The sequence below is a fragment of the Pseudophryne corroboree genome, chromosome 1, assembly GCF_028390025.1.
Source record: "Pseudophryne corroboree isolate aPseCor3 chromosome 1, aPseCor3.hap2, whole genome shotgun sequence".
NCBI classification, from domain to species: Eukaryota; Metazoa; Chordata; class Amphibia; order Anura; family Myobatrachidae; genus Pseudophryne; species Pseudophryne corroboree.
Genome location: NC_086444.1, coordinates 319,250,053 through 319,272,645, shown reverse-complemented (window position 1 = coordinate 319,272,645; position 22,593 = coordinate 319,250,053). Strand labels below are relative to the sequence as shown.

At 46.2% G+C, this 22,593-nt stretch overlaps 1 protein-coding gene and 1 pseudogene across 13 annotated transcripts in view; both read left to right on the top strand.

Annotated features, from left to right (window-relative positions):
* The window catches only part of NCOR2 (nuclear receptor corepressor 2), a 713,121-nt gene that overhangs the window by 143,092 nt on the left and 547,436 nt on the right, over positions 1-22,593 (top strand). The gene's annotated exons all lie outside the window — the stretch shown is intronic.
* Positions 19,374-19,491, top strand: LOC134943656 (5S ribosomal RNA; annotated as a pseudogene).

The following is a 22,593-nucleotide window of genomic DNA, read 5'->3' as shown; positions in this document are numbered from 1 at the left end:
TTACCTCAGGTTCCTCACAGCCTAAGAAAGCACCGTATTATCAGGTACAGTCCTTTCGGCTTCAGAAAAGCGAGCGGGTCAAAGGCGCTTCCTTTCTGCACAGAGACAAGGGAAGAGGGAAAAAGCTGCACCAGACAGCCAGTTCCCAGGATCAAAAATCTTCCCCCGCTTCATCTGAGTCCACCACATGACGCTGGGGCTCCACAGGTGGAGCCAGGTGCGGTGGGGGCGCGTCTCAGGAACTTCAGCGACCAGTGGGCTCGCTCACAAGTGGATCTCTGGGTTCTGCAAGTAGTATCACAGGGATACAAGCTGGAGTTCGAGGCGACTCCCCCTCGCCGTTACCTCAAATCAGCCTTGCCTGCTGCCCTCGAGGAGAGGTAGTACTGGCGGCAATTAACAAGCTGTACTTCCAGCTGGTGATAATCAAGGTACCCCTCCTTCAACAAGGCCGGGGTTACTATTCCACAATGTTTGTGGTACCGAAACCAGGCGGTTCGGTGAGACCCATTCTAAAATTGAAATCCTTGAACACTTATATACGAAGGTTCAAGTTCAAAATGGAATCGCTCAGGGCGGTTATTACAAGCCTGGACGAAGGGGATTACATGGTATCACTGGACATCAACGATACTTACCTGCATGTCCCCATTTACCCTCCTCCCCAGGAGTACCTCAAAATTGTGGTACAGGATTGTCATTACCAATTCCAGACGTTGCCGTTGGTCTGTCCACGGCACCGAGGGTATTTACCAAGGTAATGGCCGAAATGATGATACTCCTTAGAAAAAAGGGAGTTTTAATTATCCCGTACTTGGACGATCTCCTTATAAAGGCGAGGTCCAGGGAGCAGTTGTTAGTCGGAGTAGCACTATCTCGGGAAGTTCTACAACAGCACGGCTGGATTCTGAATAGTCCAAAGTCGCAGCTGGTTCCTACGACGCGTCTACTGTTCCTGGGTATGGTTCTGGACACAGAACAAGAAAAAAGGTTTTCTCCCGGAGGAGAAGGCCAAGGAGTTGTCATCTCTAGTCGGAGACCTCCTAATACAAATACAGGTGTCAGTACATCAATGCACGCGAGTCCTGGGAAAGATGGTAGCTTCTTACGAAGAAATTCCATTCGGCAGGTTCCAGGCAAGGATCTTCCAGTGGGATCTGTTGGACAAGAGGTCCGGGTCGCATCTTCAGATGCATCGGCTGATAACCCTGTCTCCAAGGGCCTGGGTGTCGCTGTTGTGGTGGCTGCAGAGTGCTCATCTTCTAGAGGGCCGCAGATTCGGCATACAGGACTGGGTCCAGGTGACCACGGATGCCAGCCTTCGAGGCTGGGGGGCAGTCACACAGGGAAGAAACTTCCAAGGACTATGGTCAAGTCAGGAGACTTCCCTACACATAAATATTCTGGGACTAAGGGCCATTCACAACGCCCTAAGTCAGGCCATACCCTGCTTCAACACCAGCCGGTGCTGATCCAGTCAGACAACATCACGGCGGTCGCCCATGTAAACCAGCAGGGCGGCACAAGAAGCAGGATGGTGATGGCAGAAGCCACAAGGATTTTCCAATGGGCGAAAAATCATGTGTTAGCAGTGTTCATTCCCGGAGTGGACAACTGGGAAGCAGACTTTCTCAGCAGGCACGACCTCCACTCGGGAAAGTGGGGACTTCATCCAGAAGTCTTCAAAATGATTGTACACCGTTGAGAAAGGCCACAGGTGACGTGATGGCGTCACGCCTCAACAAAAAGCTAAAAAGATATTGCGCCAGGTCAAGGGACCCTCAGGCGATGGCTGTGGACATTCTGGTAACACCGTGGGTGTACCAGTCGGTGTATGTGTTCCTTCCTTTGCCTCTCATACCCAAGGTATTGAGAATACTAAAAAGGAGAAGAGTAAGAACTATACTCGTGGTTCCGGATTGGCCAAGAAGAGCCTGGTACCCAGAACTTCAAGAAATGATCTCAGAGGACCCATGGCCTCTGCCGCTCAGACAGGACCTGCTGCAGCAGGGGCCCTGCCTGTTCCGAGACTTACCACGGCTGTGTTTGACGGCATGGCGGTTGAACACCGGATCCTAAAGGAAAAAGGCATTCCGGAGGAAGTCATTCCTACGCTGATTAAGGCTAGGAAAGATGTGATCGCAAAATATTATCACCGCATATGGCAAAAATATGTTGCTTGGTGTGAGGCCAGGAAGGCCCCAACGGAGGAATTTCAACTGGGTCGATTTCTGCACTTCCTACAGTCAGGAGTGACTACGGGCCTAAAATTGGGTTACGTTAAGGTCCAGATTTTGGCTCTGTACATTTTCTTCCAAAAAGAACTGGCTTCACTGCCTTAAGTTCAGACTTTTGTTAAGGGAGTGCTGCATATTCAGCCCCCGTTTGGGCCTCTAGTGGCACCGTGGGATCTCAACGTGGTGTTGGATTTCCTGAAGCCGCATTGGGTTGAGCCACTTAAATCCGTAGAGCTAAAATACCTCACGTGGAAAGTGGTCATGCGATTGGCCTTGGCGTCGGCCAGGCGTGTATCAGAATTGGCGGTTTTGTCATGCAAAAGCCCTTATCTGATTTTCATATGGATAGGGCGGAATTGAGGACTCGTTCCCAATTCCTTCCTAAGGTGGTATCAGCTTTTCATGTGAACCAACCTATTATGGTGCCTGCGGCTACGTGGGACTTGGAGGACTCCAAGTTACTGGACGTAGTCAGGGCCCTGAAAATAGATGTTTCCAAGACGGCTGGAGTCAGGAAAACTGACTCGCTATTTATCCTGTATGCACCCATCAAGCTGGGTGCTCCGGCTTCTAAGCAGACTATTGCTCGCTGGATCTGTAGCACGATTCAACTTGCACATTCTGCGGCTGGACTGCCGCAACCTAAATCTGTGAAAGCCCATTCCACGAGGAAAGTGGGCTCTTCTTGGGCGGCTGCCCGAGGGGTCTCGGCTTTACAACTTTGCCGAGCTGTTACTTGGTCGGGTTCAAACAATTTTGAAAAAGTCTGCAAGTTTGATACCCTGGCTGAGGAGGACCTTGAGTTTGCTCATTCGGTGCTGCAGAGTCATCCGCACTCTCCCGCCCGTTTGGGAGCTTTGGTATAATCCCCATGGTCCTTACGGAGTTCCCAGCATCCACTAGGACGTCAGAGAAAATAAGATTTTACTCACCGGTAAATCTATTTCTCGTAGTCCGTAGTGGATGCTGGGCGCCCATCCCAAGTGCGGATTGTCTGCAATACTTGTATATAGTTATTGCCTAACTAAAGGGTTATTGTTATGAGCCATCTGTTAGTGAGGCTCAGTTATATTTCATACTTTTAACTGGGTATAATATCACGAGTTATACGGTGTGATTGGTGTGGCTGGTATGAGTCTTACCCGGGATTCAAAATCCTTCCTTATTGTGTCAGCTCTTCCGGGCACAGTATCCTAACTGAGATCTGGAGGAGGGTCATAGTGGGAGGAGCCAGTGCACACCAGGTAGTCCTAAAGCTTTCTTTAGTTGTGCCCAGTCTCCTGCGGAGCCGCTATTCCCCATGGTCCTTACGGAGTTCCCAGCATCCACTACGGACTACGAGAAATAGATTTACCGGTGAGTAAAATCTTATTTTTTTTCTTTTATGTACACCTGAAAACTCTTTGAGATTGGGAGGAGAAGCAAACCGACTAACCTCAAACACATTTAAGGGAAGTGCACCTTGAATTTATATGATCCTAAGCTTTATAACTGATTTTATTTCTTCTACGATTTATTTATCATGTCTGAGAGACAAGGGTGAGGAGGATACACTCTCCACATCAGCACCAATACTAATGTCATGTTTGTCTTGCAAAGCTGGGTTAACCTCTCAGAATCTGGTTAAAAATGTATTATGTGCAAATTGTTTTAGCTTTCACCAAAGCCTCTAGAATAATCCGAGGCAGGCACAGGTTCAAGTTGAACTCCTATGGGCTACTTTTGCACACATTATCCAGTATAGCTGAGCGGATAATGCCAGCTCCTATGCCAGGGATAGGTTACCCTATTAACCCTTACATGCAACATTCCAACTGGGCGTTACCATAACCAGTACAGGAATCGTCAGCCTCTCAACAGAAACAGGTTGAAAGGCCGGTGGTAAGTAAATCACATAGACATGAAACAACATCTTCACAGTCTACACATTTCAGATGAGGACTCTTCGGAGGATGAGGACTCATCGCACTCCGGGTCTGCATGCAGAGACGAGGAGGAAGGCCTCAGCTCAGTGGACATTCCTGAGCTAATTAATACTATGAAAGCCATTCTATCCTTAGAGGAGGCAGCAGAGCCTTTGTTAAAATCAAAGGCACTTGTGTTTAAACATCCCAAAATAGTTAGGACTGAGTTTCCTTGGTCAGAACAGCTGACGGAAATTATGCAAGAGGCTTGGGTTACACCCAGTAAGGAGTTTAAAATTCCAAGGAAATGAAATTCCCATTATCTCCTTCCGGCTGGGGACTGTTTAAAAAGGGAGTTGGCTCCCAAAGTAGATAAGCATGTCATCCGATTGGTGCGAAAATCTACATTACCTCTGCCTTCAACGTCATTAAGTGATGTCACGGATAGGAAAATAGATGGTTTTCTTAAAACCATTTTCTCCTTGTCTGGGGCAATCATAAGACCAGCCATGGCTTCTGCTTGGATGGCAAAAACAGTGGCAGCCTGGACTGATGCATTGGAGGATGACCTTTCAATGGCATCTAGAGAGCAAAAATCCCATATTGCACATATCAAACAGGCAGCTATTTTTATGGAAGAAGCAGCCTTAGATGATATTATTATTATTATTATTATTATTATTTTCTCTGACGTCCTAGTGGATGCTGGGAACTCTTAAGGACCATGGGGAATAGCGGCTCCGCAGGAGACTGGGCACAAAAGTAAAGCTTTAGGACTACCTGGTGTGCACTGGCTCCTCCCCCTATGACCCTCCTCCAAGCCTCAGTTAGATTTTTGTGCCCGGCCGAGAAGGGTGCACACTAGGGGCTCTCCTGAGCTTCTTAGTGAAAGTTTAGTTTTAGGTTTTTTATTTTCAGTGAGACCTGCTGGCAACAGGCTCACTGCATCGAGGGACTAAGGGGAGAAGAAGCGAACTCACCTGCGTGCAGAGTGGATTGGGCTTCTTAGGCTACTGGACACCATTAGCTCCAGAGGGACCGAACACAGGCCCAGCCTCGGAGCTCGGTCCCAGAGCCGCGCCGCCGGCCCCCTTACAGAGCCAGAAGCAAGAAGAGGTCCGGAAAAATCGGCGGCAGAAGACATCAGTCTTCAACAAGGTAGCGCACAGCACTGCAGCTGTGCGCCATTGTTACTCAGGCACACTTCGGTCACTGAGGGTCACTGAGGGTGCAGGGCGCTAGGGGGGGGCGCCCTGAGCAGCAATGTAAACACCTTGGCTGGCGAAAATACATCACATATAGCCCCCAGGGCTATATGGATGAATTTTAACCCCTGCCAGATTCCACAGAAAAACGGGAGAAAAGGCCGCCGAGAAGGGGGCGGAGCCTATCTCCTCAGCACACTGGCGCCATTTTCTCTCACAGCTCCGTTGGAGGGAAGCTCCCTGGCTCTCCCCTGCAGTTACTACACTACAGAAAGGGGTTAAAAAAGAGAGGGGGGCACTAATTAGGCGCAGTATAACAATACAGCAGCTATAAGGGGAAAAACACTTATATAAGGTTATCCCTGTGTATATATATATATATATATATATATAGCGCTCTGGTGTGTGCTGGCATACTCTCCCTCTGTCTCCCCAAAGGGCTAGTGGGGTCCTGTCCTCTATCAGAGCATTCCCTGTGTGTGTGCTGTGTGTCGGTACGTTGTGTCGACATGTATGAGGAGGAAAATGAGGTGGAGGCGGAGCAATTGCCTGTAACAGAGATGTCACCCCCTAGGGAGTCGACATCTGAGTGGATGAGCTTATGGAAGGAATTATGTGAGTCAGCTCTTTACAAAAGATTGATGACATGAGACAGCCGGCGACTCAGCCTGTGCCTGTCCAGGTGTCTCAAAAGCCATCAGGGGCTCTAAAACGCCCGTTACCGCAGATACAGACGCCGACACGGATACTGACTCCAGTGTCGACGATTAAGAGACGAATGTGACTTCCAGTAGGGCCACACGTTACATGATTGAGGCTATGGAAAATGTTTTTACACATTTCTGATAATACCAGTACCACTAAAAAGGGTATTATGTTGGGTGAGAAAAAACTGCCTGTAGTTTTTCCTGCATCTGAGGAATTAAATGAAGTGTGTGATGATGCGTGGGTTTCCCCCGATTAAAAACTGTTAATTCCTAAAAAGTTATTAGCATCATACCCCTTCCCGCCAGAGGATAGGGCACGTTGGGAAACACCCCCTAGGGTGAATAAAACGCTCACACGCTTGTCTAAACAGGTGGCACTACCGTCCCCGGATACGGCCGCCCTTAAGGAACCTGCTGACAGAAAGCAGTAAAATATCCTAAAATATATATTCACTCACACGGGTGTGATACTGCGACCAGCAATCGCCTCAGCCTGGATGTGCAGTGCTGGGGTGGCTTGGTCGGATTCCCTGACTGACAATATTGATACCCTAGATAGGGACAGTTTATTACTGACTATAGAGCATTTAAAAGATGCATTTCTATATATGCGTGATGCACAGAGGGATATTTGCCGACTGGCATCAAGAGTAAGTGCGCTGTCCATTTCTGCCAGAAGAGGGTTATGGACAAGACAGTGGTCAGGTGATGCTGATTCCAAAAGGCATATGGAAGTATCGCCTTATAAAAGGGAGGAGTTATTTGGGGTAGGTCTAACAGACCTGGTGGCCACGGCAACGGCTGGAAAATCCACATTTTTACCCCAGGTAGCCTCTCAACATAAGAAGACGCCGTATTATCAGGCGCAGTCCTTTGGGCCCCATAAGGGCAAGCGGGCAAAAGGCTCCTCATTTCTGCCCCGTGGCAGAGGGAGAGGAAAAAGGCTGCAGCAAACAGCCAGTTCCCAGGAACAGAAGCCCTCTCCCGTTTTCTGCCAAGTCCTCAGCATGACGCTGGGGCTTTACAAGCGGACTCAGGCACGGTGGGGGCCTGTCTCAAAAATTTCAGCGTGCAGTGGGCTCACTCACAGGGGACCCCTGGATCCTTCAGGTGGTATCTCAGGGGTACAAATTGGAATTCGAGACGTCTCCCCTTCGCCGTTTTCCTAAAGTCTGCTTTACCGACGTCTCCCTCCGACAGGGAGGCGGTATGGGAAGCCATTCACAAGCTGTATTCCCAGCAGGTGATAATCAAGGTACCCCTCCTACAACAGGGAAAGGGGTATTATTCCACGCTGTTTGTGGTACCGAAGCCGGACGGCTCGGTGAGACCTAATTTAAATCTGAAATCCTTGAACACTTACATACAAAGGTTCAAATTCAAGATGGAGTCACTCAGAGCGGTGATGGCAAACCTGGAAGAAGGGGATTATATGGTGTCTCTGGACATCAAGGATGCTTATCTCCATGTCCCAATTTACCCTTCTCACCAAGGGTACCTCAGGTTTGTGGTACAGAACTGTCACTATCAGTTTCAGACGCTGCCGTTTGGTTTGTCCACGGCACCCCGGGTCTTTACCAAAGTAATGGCCGAAATGATGATACTCCTTCGAAGGAAGGGAGTTTTAATTATCCCTTACTTGGACGATCTCCGGATAAGGGCAAGATCCAGGGAACGGTTGGTAGTCGGGGTAGCACTATCTCAAGTAGTGTTGCGGCAGCACGGTTGGATTCTTAATATTCCAAAATCGCAGCTGATCCCGACGACACGTCTTCTATTCCTAAGGATGATCCTGGACACAGTCCAGAAAAAGGTGTTTCTCCAGGAGGAGAAAGCCAGGGAGTTATCCGAACTAGTCAGAAACCTCCTAAAACCAGGCCAAGTGTCAGTGCAGCAGTGCACAAGGGTCCTGGGAAAAATGGTGGCTTCCTACGAAGCAATTCCATTCGGCAGATTCCACGCAAGAACTTTCCAGTGGGACCTGCTGGAAAAGTGGTCCGGATCGCATCTTCAGATGCATCAGCGGATAACCCTGTCACCAAAGACAAGGGTGTCTCTCCTGTGGTGGTTGCAGAGTGCTCATCTTCTAGAATGCGCAGATTCGGCATTCAGGACTGGGTCCTGGTGACCACGGATGCCAGCCTGCGAGGCTGGGGAGCAGTCACACAGGGAAGAAATTTCCAGGGCTTGTGGTCAAGCCTGGAGACATCACTTCACATAAATATCTTGGAGCTAAGGGCCATTTACAATGCCCTAAGCCAAGCAAGACCTCTGCTTCAAGGTCAGCCGGTGCTGATCCAGTCGGACAACATCACGGCAGTCGCCCACGTAGAGAAGCTGCAAGGATTTTTCGCTGGGCGGAAAATCATGTGATAGCATTGTCAGCAGTGTTCATTCCGGGAGTGGACAACTGGGAAACAGACTTCCTCAGCAGACGTCTTCCACATGATTGTAAACCGTTGGGAAAAACCAAAGGTGGACATGATGGCGTCCCGCCTAAACAAAAAATTGGACAGGTATTACGCCAGGTCAAGGGACCCTCCTGCAATAGCTGTGGACGCTCTGGTAACACCGTGGGTGTACCAGTCAGTGTGTGGGTTCCCTCCTCTTCCTCTCTTACCAAAAGTATTGAGAATTATAAGACGGAGGGGAGTAAGAACTATACTCGTGGCTCCGGATTGGCCAAGAAGGACTTGTTACCCGGAACTTCAAGAGATGCTCACGGAGGACCCGTGGCCTCTACCTCTAAGAAGAGACCTGCTCCATCAAGGACCCTATCTATTCCAAGACTTACCGCGGCTGCGTTTGACGGCAGGGCGGTTGAACGCCGGATCCTGAAGGAAAAAGGCATTCCGGATGAAGTCATCCCTACCCTGATCAAAGCCAGGAAGGATGTAACCGCAAAGCATTATCACCGCATTAGGCGAAAATATGTTGCGTGGTGCGAGGCCAGTAAGGCCCCGATGGAGGAATTTCAACTAGGTCGATTCCTGCATTTCCTGCAAACAGGAGTGTCTATGGGCCTAAAATTGGGGTCCATTAAGGTTCAAATTTCGGCCCTGTCAATTTTCTTCCAGAAAGAACTAGCTTCAGTTCCTGAAGTTCAGACGTTTGTAAAAGGGGTACTGCATATACAGTCTCCTTTTGTGCCTCCAGTGGCACCTTGGGATCTCAATGTAGTTTTGGGGTTCCTAAAGTCACAATGGTTTGAACCACTTGAATCTATGGAGTTAAAATATCTCACATGGAAAGTGGTCATGCTGTTGGCCCTGGCCTAGGCCAGGCGCGTGTCAGAATTGGCGGCTTTATCCTGTAAAAGCCCTTATCTGATCTTCCATTCAGACAGGGCGGAATTGAGGACTCGTCCTCATTTTCTCCCTAAGGTGGTTTCAGCGTTTCATCTGGACCAACCTATTGTGGTACCTGCGGCTACTAGTGACTTGGAGGACTCCAAGTTGTTGGACATAGTCAGGGCCCTGAAAATATATGTTTCCAGGACGGCTGGAGTCAGAACATCTGACTCGCTGTTTATCCTGTATGCACCCAACAAGCTGGGTGCTCCTGCTTCTAAGCAGACTATTGCTCGTTGGATTTGTAATACAATTCAGCTTGCACATTCTGTGGCAGGCCTGCCACAGCCAAAATCTGTAAAAGCCCATTCCACAAGGAAGGTGGGCTCATCTTGGGCGGCTGCCCGAGGGGTCTCGGCTTTACAACTTTGCCGAGCAGCTATTTGGTCAGGGGCAAACACGTTTGCTAAATTCTACAAATTTGATGCCCTGGCTGAGGAGGACCTGGAGTTCTCTCATTCGGTGCTGCAGAGTCATCCGCACTCTCCCGCCCGTTTGGGAGCTTTGGTATAATCCCCATGGTCCTTACGGAGTTCCCAGCATCCACTAGGATGTCAGAGAAAATAAGAATTTACTTACCGATAATTCTATTTCTCGTAGTCCGTAGTGGATGCTGGGCGCCCATCCCAAGTGTGGATTGTCTGCAATACTTGTACATAGTTATTGTTAACTAAATCGGGTTATTGTTGTTGTGAGCCATCTATCCAGAGGCTCCTCTGTTATCATGCTGTTAACTGGGTTCAGATCACCGGTTGTACGGTGTGATTGGTGTGGCTGGTATGAGTCTTACCCGGGATTCATAAATCCTTCCTTATTGTGTACGCTCGTCCGGGCACAGTATCCTAACTGAGGCTTGGAGGAGGGTCATAGGGGGAGGAGCCAGTGCACACCAGGTAGTCCTAAAGCTTTACTTTTGTGCCCAGTCTCCTGCGGAGCCGCTATTCCCCATGGTCCTTACGGAGTTCCCAGCATCCACTACGGACTACGAGTGATAGAATTATCGGTAAGTAAATTCTTATTTTATATGGCGCCACATGGGATCCGCAGCGCCCAATTACAAAATAAACAAATAAGCAAACATGAAGGCAGTGACTTAGAGTTCAATATAATATAGGACAAGTACAGGGTATATAAACATAGTTGCATCAGTAAACAGCACTGTAATAAGTATCAGGGTGGCAGAAAACCGAAGGATTTGGCACCATCAAAGATAGTATGGAAAAGAAGAAAAGTTTAAATAAGAGACGTAAAAGCACTTGATGGAAGAGGATCCTGCTTGTGAGAGCTTACATTCTAAAGGGGAGGGGCACACAGACAGGGGTGACACAGGGTAGAAAGTGAGCATGGGCCACAGAAGGCTTAGGATAAGAGATGGCTGGGTTTGGTGAAGAAGTGTCTTGAGAGCCCGCTTGAAGTTTTGTAGAGCGGTGGGGAGTCTGAGGGGGAGGGGTAGAGAATTCCAGAAAATGGGAGCAGCACGTGCAAAATCTTGGAGGTAGGAGTGGGAGGAGGTAATCGGAAGGCAGGAGAGGCGGCGTGTATTAGCAAAGCAAAAGGACGAACGGGAGTGTAAAGGAAGATAAGGTCAGAGATGTAACTGGGAGAGGAGTGAGTGAGGGCTTTGTAAGTGAGTGTGAGAAGCTTGAAATGGATTCTGAAAGGGAAGGGGAGCCAGTGAAGGGCTAGTAAGAGATGTGAGGTGGAAGTAGTGCGTTTGGTGAGAAAGATGATCCAGGCAGCAGCATTGAGGATCGATTGGAGTGGAGAGATGTATGTGTTAGGGATGCCAGTCAGGAGGAGATTACAGTAGTCCAGTCTGGAGATGACCAGTGAGTGGATAAGGGTCTTAGTGGCATCCTGGGTGAGTAAGGGTCTGATCCTGGAAATATTTTTGAGATGAAAATGACAGGTTTGTGATAGGTGCTGAATGTGTGGTTTGAAGGAGAGGGAGGAGTCAAGGATTACTCCAAGACAGTGCACTTGGGGGCTAGAGGAGACAGTGCCATCTATAGATAGTGAATTTGTGGGAGGTGAGGTTGTGCGAGAGGGTGGGAAGATGATCAGCTCAGTCTTAGACATGTTAAGTTTAAGAAAGCGCTGGGACATCCAGGAAGAGATAGCAGAGAGACAGTTGGATACACGAGTGAGGAGAGCAGGAGAGAGGTCAGGGAAGGAATGGTAGATTTGAGTGTCATCAGCTTAGAGATGATATTGTAAGTCAAAAGAGCTAATGAGATCTTCTAAGGAGGATGTACAGTATAGAGAGAGAAAAGGAGAGAACCAAGAACAGAGCCTTGGGGGACACCTACAGTTAGTGGAAGTAGGGGGGGGGGGGGAGCCTTGAGATGAGACAGAGAAGGAATGGTCAGAGAGGTAGCAGGACAACCAGAAGAGGGCAGTATCATGCAGCTTAAGGGAGTGAAGTATTTGCAGAGGTGAGAGTGGTCCACAGTGTCAAAAGCAGTAGAGAGGTCAAGAAGAATAAGCAGAGAGTAGTGACCCTTGGATTTAGCAGATAGCAGGTCATTGCAGACTTTTGTGAGGGCAGTCTCAGTGGAGTGGAGAGGGCAGAAGCCAGACTGGAATGGGTCAAGTAGTGAGTGGGAAGAAAGAAAGGCGGTTATAGAAAATACGCTCAAGGAGTTTGGAGGCAAAAGGAAGGCGAGAGATCGGTCGATAGTTGGAGAGAGTGTGTGGATCAAGGGAAGGTTTTTTTAAGAATAGGGGAGACGTGTGTGTGCTTGAAGGAAGAGGAGACAGTGCCTGATGAGAGGGAGAGACTGAGGAGGTGGACAAGATGGGAGCTGGCAGAGAGAGGTAGCAGAGGAGGCGGGAGGGGATAGGGTCAAGTGGGGAGGTTGAGGGGGTAAGGAACGAATGAGGGCCATGACTTCCCCACCAGATACATGGGAAAAAGATGTCCGAGTTGGTAAGAGGGAAGGAGAGGGGTGGTAAGGGATAGGAGGTGGCTGGTTGCTGATTTTTTTGGTACGGATATGGGTACAATTGCATCTCGGGCATCAGCCTCGGCAGTAGCAGCTCGCAGGGCGGTTTGCCTACGTACAGGGAAAGCTGACTCAGAATTTAAGAAGGTGCTGGAGTCTTTGCCTTTTACTGGAGATATTCTTTTTGGTAAAAAATTAAACAGTATTTTGGAGTCAGAAGCAGACTCCAAGAAAGTGAAGTTTCCTTCCACCTAAATCCAAGCCTAGATTTCCAGCTTTTTCGGCCCTTTCTGACTCAAGGAAAAGCACAAGGAAAGGGTTATGGCAAACGGTCTCAATCTGACAAGTATGGTAAGACTAAAAAGCATTGGGCTACCAGAGGGCCAGCTTCCAAATCAGAAGATAAACCATCAGCCTGATGGTGCGGGCCTCCACCTAGGGGATCCCAGGGTGGGAGGCCAACTTCTTCAGTTTGCACAGATCTGGCACCAGTCTACCACAGATGCCTGGGTGCAAGAAGCGGTATCTCATGGTTATGCGTTTGCTTTCAAGAAACACCCTCCTCAAAGTTTTTTTTGTACCAGCCCATCTTCAGTGGAAACGAAGGCCAGGGCTTTGCAAGAGGCAGTTCAGAAGTTGCTTCAGTCAGGAGTGATAATTCCAGTTCCTCCTGCACAACGAGGACAAGGTTTTTGTTCCAACCTGTTTCTAGTCCAGAAGCCAAATGGGTTGTTCCAGCCCATACTCAATCTCAAAGTGCTGAACAAGTACATTTGGGTGCCTCTGTTTCATATGAAGACATTACGTTCCATTATTTTGGCCATGGAGGTGGAGGATTTTATGGTATCCCTGGATATCCAAGATACTTACCTTCATGTTCCTATAGCACTGTTCCCTCAGCGCTATCTCAGGTTTGCTATCCTCCAGCAACATTTTCAGTTTCAGGCCCTACTATTTGGACTTGCCACAGGTCCCAGAGTTTTCACCAAAATTATGGTGGTAATGGCACCTTATCTCCGTCAGCAGGGGTTAAGGATTTTTCCATACCTCGACAATTTATTAATCTTGGCACAATCTCAGGAATTGCTTCAGTGTCATCTGTGGCAGACAATAGCTTGTTTGCAGAGACACGGTTGGCTCATAAATTGGGCAAAGTTGTCCTTGGTTCCATCACAACGGATCACTCACTTGGGGGCTGTGTAGGATTCGAGTCTTCAGAGTCTAATTTTACCTCTGATCATAATATCCAAGATTCAGTCAAGGATTCAGGAGCTGCTACACAGTCAAAGGGTATCCATTCACGCAGCAATGCGTGTGACGCGGTTGATGGTGTCAACATTCAACATGATGGAGTATGCTCAGTTCCACTCGAGGCCTCTCCAACGTCTGATCCTTTCCAAATGGAATGGCTTTCATCAGACGATAAAAACACAGACTATGGTCCTTTCTCTGGATGTAAAGAGGTCATTAGCCTGGTGGCTGCAGACATCCCATCTGGACAAAGGGAGACCCTTTTGGATATTAGATTGAGCAAGGAAATCTTCCTCAGCTTGCATTTATCACCGAATATGGTAAGCCTATACTCAATGGTGTAGTGACCGGAAACTTGATCCAGAGTTTCCAGAGTCCTAGCATTCCTTCAGTTAGGAATGGACAAAGGTCTAAGGGTGCCTTCTTTGAGAGTGCAAGTGTCAGCATTGACTGTATGGTTCCAAAAGAAAACTGCTAACCTACATAATGTGCACACTTTTTTTCCAGGAAATGCTGCACATTCATTCTCCTTTTGTTCCTCCTACAGTGCCTTGGAACTTAAGTTTAGTCCTAAAGGCCCTTCATGTTGCCCCACTTGAACCACTGAAAAGAGTTTAAGATTTAGGGGCATTGTTATGTCGCCCTCCTTTTCTGATTTTTTTTTTTTTTTTTTTAATTCAGATAGAGTGGTTCTCAGAACCAAATTTGGTTATCTTCCTAAGTTGGTGTCTAAATTCCACTTTAACGAAGAAATTGTAGTCCCAGCCTTCCAAGGGCCGGAACTTTCTGCTGGAGATGCATCATTGGACGTAGTCCGTGCTTTAAGGATCTACGTGGATCATACCAGTGCCATCAGAAAAACAGACTCTCTTCATTCTCTATGGATTTCACAAGAAAGGATGGTCTGCTGACAAGCAGACACTGGCGAGGTGGCTTCGAATGACCATTTCAGAAGCATATTCTCAAGCTGAGCTCCCTGTTCCGGCTAATGTCTCTGCTCACTCTACTTGTAAGGTAGGACCGTCATGGGCAGCACAACGTGGTGTTTCAGCAGAACAGCTATATAAGAGGGAAACACATGGTCTTCCATTACCACATTCATTAGACATTATGCATTTGATACCTTTGCCTCTCAGGATGCCGAATTCGGGCGAAGGATACTCCTGTCCAATCAGGAGCATCCCCACCGCTAAATTGCTTTGGGTCATCCCAATGTTATCCTGCGGATAACCTGTGGACCCTGCAGGAGAAATAATCGTTATGGTAGACTTACCGTTGATAACTCTATTTCTCCTCTAAGTCCACAGGGATCCCACCCTAACGCACCTGATTTGAGGATCCTTTTACTTACTAACCTCTTCCTTCTCGCCTGTTTAGGGCTCTTAATGATGCTCCTTCTTTGAGCTTTGGAAAACAACTGCATTGCCTGAGCCAGGAGGTGGGGATATAGGGACGGGCCCATTGCATTCTGGGAGGCCGAAAGCTTTGATCGTTTGGTGCCAATCCGCTGTCGGTACCTCATATCCCAGTGTTATCCTGCGGATCCTGTGGACTTAGGAGAAATAGTTATTAGCGGTAAGTCTACCATAAAGAATATTTTTTTTCTATATCATATTTACCTACTGTCCCAGAAGGTTCGGGAGACTCCCTGTGGTGGTTTTTTTTTTCTTGCTTAGTCACCTGGCTTCCCGGAAAAGTGATCCTGCCCACTTCCTACTAATTTACTGCAGCTAATAGGATACCAGCCTTAGTTGTTTAAATATGTCACTTAAATCTTTTTTTTTTTTTCTTCCCTTTTTTCCCTCCCTTGTACTCAGAGCCGGCCCTAACCAATATGATGCCCTAGGCAAGATTTTGGCTGGTGCCCCCTAGCACCGCAGCTAGTTCTGCCTCTGACCCTGCACCCCTTTCCCAGCACCATCACCCCTCACCCATAGCAGTCTTCATTTTGGTAGTCATGCCCCCTATATTTTAAATAAAAAACAGTGCGCACATTCAGCGAACAGCCCAAAACGGGGTGTGTTCTTGCTGGGAAGGGGCATGGCCACACAATAGTACACCCAGTTCAAATTACGCCACACATTTTATCATGCGATTACACCAAACAGTAGTACCACTTTACCTCATATACGTTACTTCTTACAACAGTGCCCCTTCTCCACATTACACCACACTATATTGCTCCTTATTCACATTAGACCACACAGTAGTTCCTTTTCTATACATTACGCCACAAAGTAGAGCACCTTATAAACATAATGCCACACTTTAGTAATGCATATATACACATAATACCACACAGTAATGCCCCTTACACATACAGTATGACACATTATTAATGTACTTATAAACATAATGCACCGTACACATTAAGCCAACCTTTATTAATGCCCTTATACACATAATGTCCCTTCCACATATGCCGCACATTATTAATGCCCTTATACACATAATGACACACACAATGCCCCTTTCACATGTGCCGCACATTATTAATGCATTTATACACGTGTGGACAAAAGATGAGGTAGTATAGGCGACCGCTGGTGTCAAACAAGTGCAAAAATAGGCAGTTATATAAAAAGTATAAAATTTATTAGACTGTGAAGCACTAAAACAAACCCGAGTATTTAAAATGGAAGTTGATACAATTAAAATAACATGCACAAGGGGGAAAAATAAAACGCTTAAAAAGTTATAAAGAACATAAAAACGGTACATAGAACATAAAAATATATAGGAATAAAAAAGTAAAAAAATCATAAGAGAGAGGAGTAAAATATCTTAACTTAATAATTGAGGTTAGATCAAGGCAGCATCCAACGCATTTCGTCCTGTGTGGACTTCATCAAGGGGTAGTTTGAAACTAGAGACAGATCATCTATATATACTCATCCTGTAAGGGAAGTGGTGCTTACATCACTTCCTGTAATTAATTAAAAGAATCAAAAACAACAAAAAGGGTCAAAAATACCACAAGTAAATACACTTAGATAAATCAAGGCATTAAACACTACAAATGTGGTATAAAAAGTGCAATATAACATGTTTAAATCATGAAAATAACACGAAAGCCGTGGACTTCCTGTCCGGGCATTGTGTGACCTCATATCCGCCCCACATCCGGCGTCCTTCTTTGCGAAGTGCGCATGCACCGGCTAGGTCTATCGGGACACTTCCGCGCCGTTACTGGGGATCTTTGATGCGGCGGACCAGTTCCTGTGTGCGTAGGGGAACAACATCCTCCGGCGGCCATTTCCTGATAAGGCAGTTCCTTAGTGCTCTGTATTTGTGGCGGCCATGTTTTTGGAGTCAGAATCACCTAGGGAGATTCCCCGAGTTCAGTTTTTCGTTTGGATTTTATCCTTTGCCTAGTACTTTGTACAGCTCCATAGCCAATCATACATATGTGAAAAAATAATAAAGAAAAAGTGGGGTCAGGGGTTGTATTGGCGCAGTTTAAATGTAAACAGAAACAATAATAAAATATATATAAAAAATATATAGGTGCACTAAATAAATACCTTTAATTAATAGTATTATTAGTGCTGGTGTGGTGGAAAGAGGAGGCTTATATAGAAGTTGCACAATTACCAGTATGCACATAAAGAAAAATGCATTATGTGAGCCTAGAACTAGTGCCATTAGCATGTGGAAGTAGTTATAGTGAAGAAAAGAACAAGAGGAAGTAGTAGGACCAAAGTGTATAGCCCTCATTGGGATTTTGGTCCCAGAAATGTGAACATGATACGGAATCATTTGCGGGAGTGGGAGGACCCCAAGGCGAAGTTGTTAGAACAATAAAAGGAGAACAATATATATCAAAATAATTGGTGCTAGAACAAAGCGGCTGATAAAGGGGGGGGGGGGGTTGGTTATTATGGATAGGGAAGCATATACCATAGAAGCAAACAGATTACTAGGAGATAGATCCTCATATACTCCGTTGGCCAATGACCCTAAGGAAATTTTTGTGGAAGAATTGAGGACAATGCTTCTAAAGGGCTTCAGGCGCGAAATTATTACTAAAGAGGAGTATCAGTATCTGTTTAATTCCAACCCCACCACCCCCATCTTTTATTTTCTCCCTAAGATACATAAATCCCTAGACAACCCCCCAGGCAGACCTATTGTGGCAGGGATTGATTCCCTGACCTCACATCTCTCAGAGTATGTGGATATATTTCTGAGGAAGTATGTGATGGAACTACCGACCTACCTGAAGGATACTACTTCGGTCCTGAATCTAATGGAGACATTCCAGTGGAAGGATACATACAGATGGGTCACGAATGACGTGCAATCTCTATACACCTGTATAGAGCATGCCAAGGGGATTGAGGCTTGTAATGATTTTCTCAGTAAAGACCATCTCATCACGGAGGATCATAGACTTTTTATATGCGAACTCATGCACTCTATACTGAAACACATTTATTTTAAGTTTTTAGATGGGTTTTATCTCCAGATTTGTGGCACAGCGATGGGCACCATTTTTGCACCCAGTTTTGCCAATCTTTTTATGGGACAGTGGGAAAACAAGTATGTTTTTACAAACAACCCATATCAGCACAATATCATTTTTTACAAACGTTATATTGATGATATTTTAATTGTGTGGGAAGGAGACCAGCCGAGTTTTAAGGGATTTCTAGCATACATTTCGGATAATAATATGAATCTCAGTTTCACGGCCATAGATGACACCGAAAGAATTGAATTCCTGGACTTAGTCTTAACACACTCAGGAAAAGAAATCATTACAAGCAATTTCATCAAGAAGGTGGACATGAACAGCTATGTGCATTATAGGAGTAATCACCAGCAACAGTGGAAGGACAATATCCCCTTCTCTCAATTTAATAGAGTAGCACGAAATTGCAGAGCCAGTGAAGACAGAGATAAACAACTCGAAGTGTACCAGGAAAGATTTAGGGAAAAGGGGTATCCCACTCGACTTCTGGAAGGAGCCACTGCCAGAACAAAAAGCCTGGAAAGAAGAGACCTTCTCAACTACAAACCAAAGGAAAACAAAGAGGACACAGTGAAGTTCATCACCACATACAGTAGACCCGAGAACCTTATCAAGCAAACACTCAAGAAGCACTGGCATATATTGCTAATGGATCCCATTCTGAAGGACTACCTCACCAAAGAACCAAGATTGGTCTTTCGGAAATCTCAAAGTCTAAAGGACCTTGTGGCACCCAGCATGCTAAGAAATCCTGGAGCAAAAAACATCATGCCTAAGTGTGTGGGCAGCTTCAAATGTGGCAGATGTAACATTTGCAGATATCTTCACCAAAATAGGAAAACTTTTTTCAATACCAACACCAATAAAGAATATCGGATCAAACAGTTTATTAACTGCAGCACACCATCAGTGATCTACCTTCTAGAATGCCCGTGTAAAATGAAGTACATTGGAAAAACTAAGAGGGCATTGAAACTTCGCATTCAAGAGCACATTAGAAGCGTAAGAAACAAAGTCCTAATGCATGCTGTATCAAGACACTTCCATCAATACCATAATTCTGATCCGGAGGCACTAACTTACAAAGGCATCGAAATGGTATCCCTGGGAGACAGAGGAGGTGATCTCTCCAACCTCCTTTCCAGGAGGGAGATGTTCTGGATCTATGAACTGAATACCCTGCACCCAGACGGCTTCAATGAGGGATATGAAATTGCACCCTTCCTGTAATGTAAGCTCCCTTTTGGATACTAGCCCCTTTTACCTCATACCTGCCATTGGATCCCTGTCTCCTGAACAAGTTTACAGCCATACCACACTGGACATGCCCGATTCCGGCAGATCTTGGAAGCGAAGCAGTGTGGGCCTGACCAGTACCTGGCTGGGAGACCTCCAGGGGAGATCAGGTGCTGTAATCTTTTAAAAGGACAGAACAGAGGACCTGTTTTAGAAGTAACTGGCATCAAATGCCCCATATTTATGATCCCTCTATTCCATCCCTTCTGTCTGTCTGATCCCCTTCCTCCTGTTCGAAAAGATGTATTTCTCTTTGATAATGTTGGTCCTCGTCTAGAAGCATCTGGTGTAGAGTTTATACTGCCTTTCAAATCTGTCACACCACCTTAGGCCTCAAAGTATCCAGGTCTGGATACTGATTCTAATTTTCTGTATATACGGCTAATTTTGAGCCCATGCCTAGTGTTCCCACGTTAGTATTACAATCATACCACCCTGGGGACGCCCAACACCGTCCGATCTTGGAAGCTAAGCAAGGCTGGGCCCGGCCAGTATAAGGATCGGAGACCTCCTTAGAAGATCGGGTGTTGTAAATTTGGAAATGCTGGGAACAATTTGGAGGAATGCTCTAACAATTATGTGTATATACATATCGTTACATCGGCTTTCGCTTTGTTCTAGCACCAATTATTTTGATATATATTGTTCTCCTTTTATTGTTCTAACAACTTCGCCTTGGGGTCCTCCCACTCCCGCAAATGATTCCGTATCATGTTCACATTTCTGGGACCAAAATCCCAATGAGGGCTATACACTTTGGTCCTACTACTTCCTCTTGTTCTTTTCTTCACTATAACTACTTCCACATGCTAATGGCACTAGTTCTAGGCTCACATAATGCATTTTTCTTTATGTGCATACTGGTAATTGTGCAACTTCTATATAAGCCTCCTCTTTCCACCACACCAGCACTAATAATACTATTAAGTAAAGGTATTTATTTAGTGCACCTATATATTTTTTATATATATTTTATTATTGTTTCTGTTTACATTTAAACTGCGCCAATACAACCCCTGACCCCACTTTTTCTTTATTATTTTTTCACATATGTATGATTGGCTATGGAGCTGTACAAAGCACTAGGCAAAGGATAAAATCCAAACGAAAAACTGAACTCGGGGAATCTCCCTAGGTGATTCTGACTCCAAAAACATGCCCGCCGCAAATACAGAGCACTAAGGAACTGCCTTATCAGGAAATGGCCGCCGGAGGACGTTGTTCCCCTACGCACACAGGAACTGGTCCGCCCCATCAAAGATCCCCAGTAACGGCGCGGAAGTGTCCCGATAGACCTAGCCGGCGTATGCGCACTTCGCAAAGAAGGACGCCGGATGTGGGGCGGATATGAGGTCACACAATGCCCGGACAGGAAGTCCACGGCTTTCGTGTTATTTTTATGATTTAAACATGTTATATTGCACTTTTTATACCACATTTGTAGTGTTTGATGCCTTGATTTATCTAAGTGTATTTACTTGTGGTATTTTTGACCCTTTTTGTTGTTTTTGATTCTTTTAATTAATTACAGGAAGTGATGTAAGCACCACTTCCCTTACAGGATGAGTATATATAGATGATCTGTCTCTAGTTTCAAACTACCCCTTGATGAAGTCCACACAGGACGAAACGTGTTGGGTGCTGCCTTGATCTAACCTCAATTATTAAGTTAAGATATTTTACTCCTCTCTCTTATGATTTTTTTACTTTTTTATTCCTATATATTTTTATGTTCTATGTACCGTTTTTATGTTCTGTATGGGGTATATGCAATTGCGGTCGAATTCCCGAAATTGTCGAAAAACGGGACTTTTTCGCCAAAAAAAAAAAAATCGACAATGCAATTCAGTACTTTCCGTCAAAAAAAACGGACTTTCAAAATTCGACTTTTTGAAATTCGACATTTGTCAAATTTGACATTTCTGCAATGGTACAAATGCAGCAATTCGCCAAAAGTATATTCAATTGAAGTTTGGAAATTCGACAACAGTGCTTTTAGACAGTAAATTCGTCATTTTCAATCCGCCACACTTTGGTGGGGGAATCTAATAAAAAAAAATTGGTGTTTTTTTTATTGGTAATAGCATATCTATTTATATTAGAAGGGATTAGGTACTTGGTTTGTCTATTTTGGAGGCACAAGTATTATTTATATATTTTTAATAATATTTTAATTTTAATTTTATTTTTTTTAAATGGAATGGTAAAATCCAGAAAAAAAAAAATGGCGTGGGGTCCCCCCTCAAAAGCATAACCAGCCTCGGGCTCTTTGAGCCGGTCCTGGTTCTAAAAATCCGGGGGGGGAAATGACAGGGGATCCCCCGTATTTTTAAAACCAGCACCGGGCTCTGCGCCTGGTGCTGGTGCAAAAAATATGGGGGACAAAAAGAGTAGGGGTCCCCCGTATTTTTTACACCAGCGTCGGGCTCCACTAGCTGGACAGATAATGCCACAGCCGGGGGTCACTTTTATACAGCGCCCTGCGGCTGTGGCATTAAATGCCCAACTAGTCACCCCTGGCCGGGGTACCCTGGGGGAGTGGGGACCCCTTCAATCAAGGGGTCCCCCCCCCAGCCACCCAAGGGCCAGGGGTGAAGCCCGAGGCTGTCCCCCCCCATCGTAGGGCTGCGGATGGGGGGCTGATAGCCTTGAGAAATTTGAAAGAATATTGTTTTTTCCAGTAGTACTACAAGTCCAAGCAAGCCTCCCCCGCAAGCTGGTACTTGGAGAACCACAAGTACCAGCATGCGGAAGAAAACGGGTCCGCTGGTACCTGTAGTTCTACTGGAAAAAAAATACCCAAATAAAAACAGGAGACGCACACCGTGATAGTAAAACTTTATTACACACATGTCGACACACATACTTACCTATGTTCACACGCCGACCTCTGTCCACTTGTCCAAGTAGAATCCACGTGTACCTGTGAATAAAATTATACTCACCTCAATCCAGTGTCCAGATTATAATCCTCGTACTTGGCAAAACAACAAAACGAACACCCGGACCAAACGGACTGAAAGGGGTCCCATGTTTACACATGGGACCCCTTTCCACAAATGACGGGACCCCACGTGACTGCTGTCACAGAGGGTCCCTTCAGCCAATCAGGAAGCGCTACTTCGTGGCACTCACCTGATTGGCTGTATGCGCGTCTGCTGTCAGCGCGGTCAGCGGCTGACTGCTGGTAACCCCACCGCTACCCGCAAAGTTCCCATCATTGA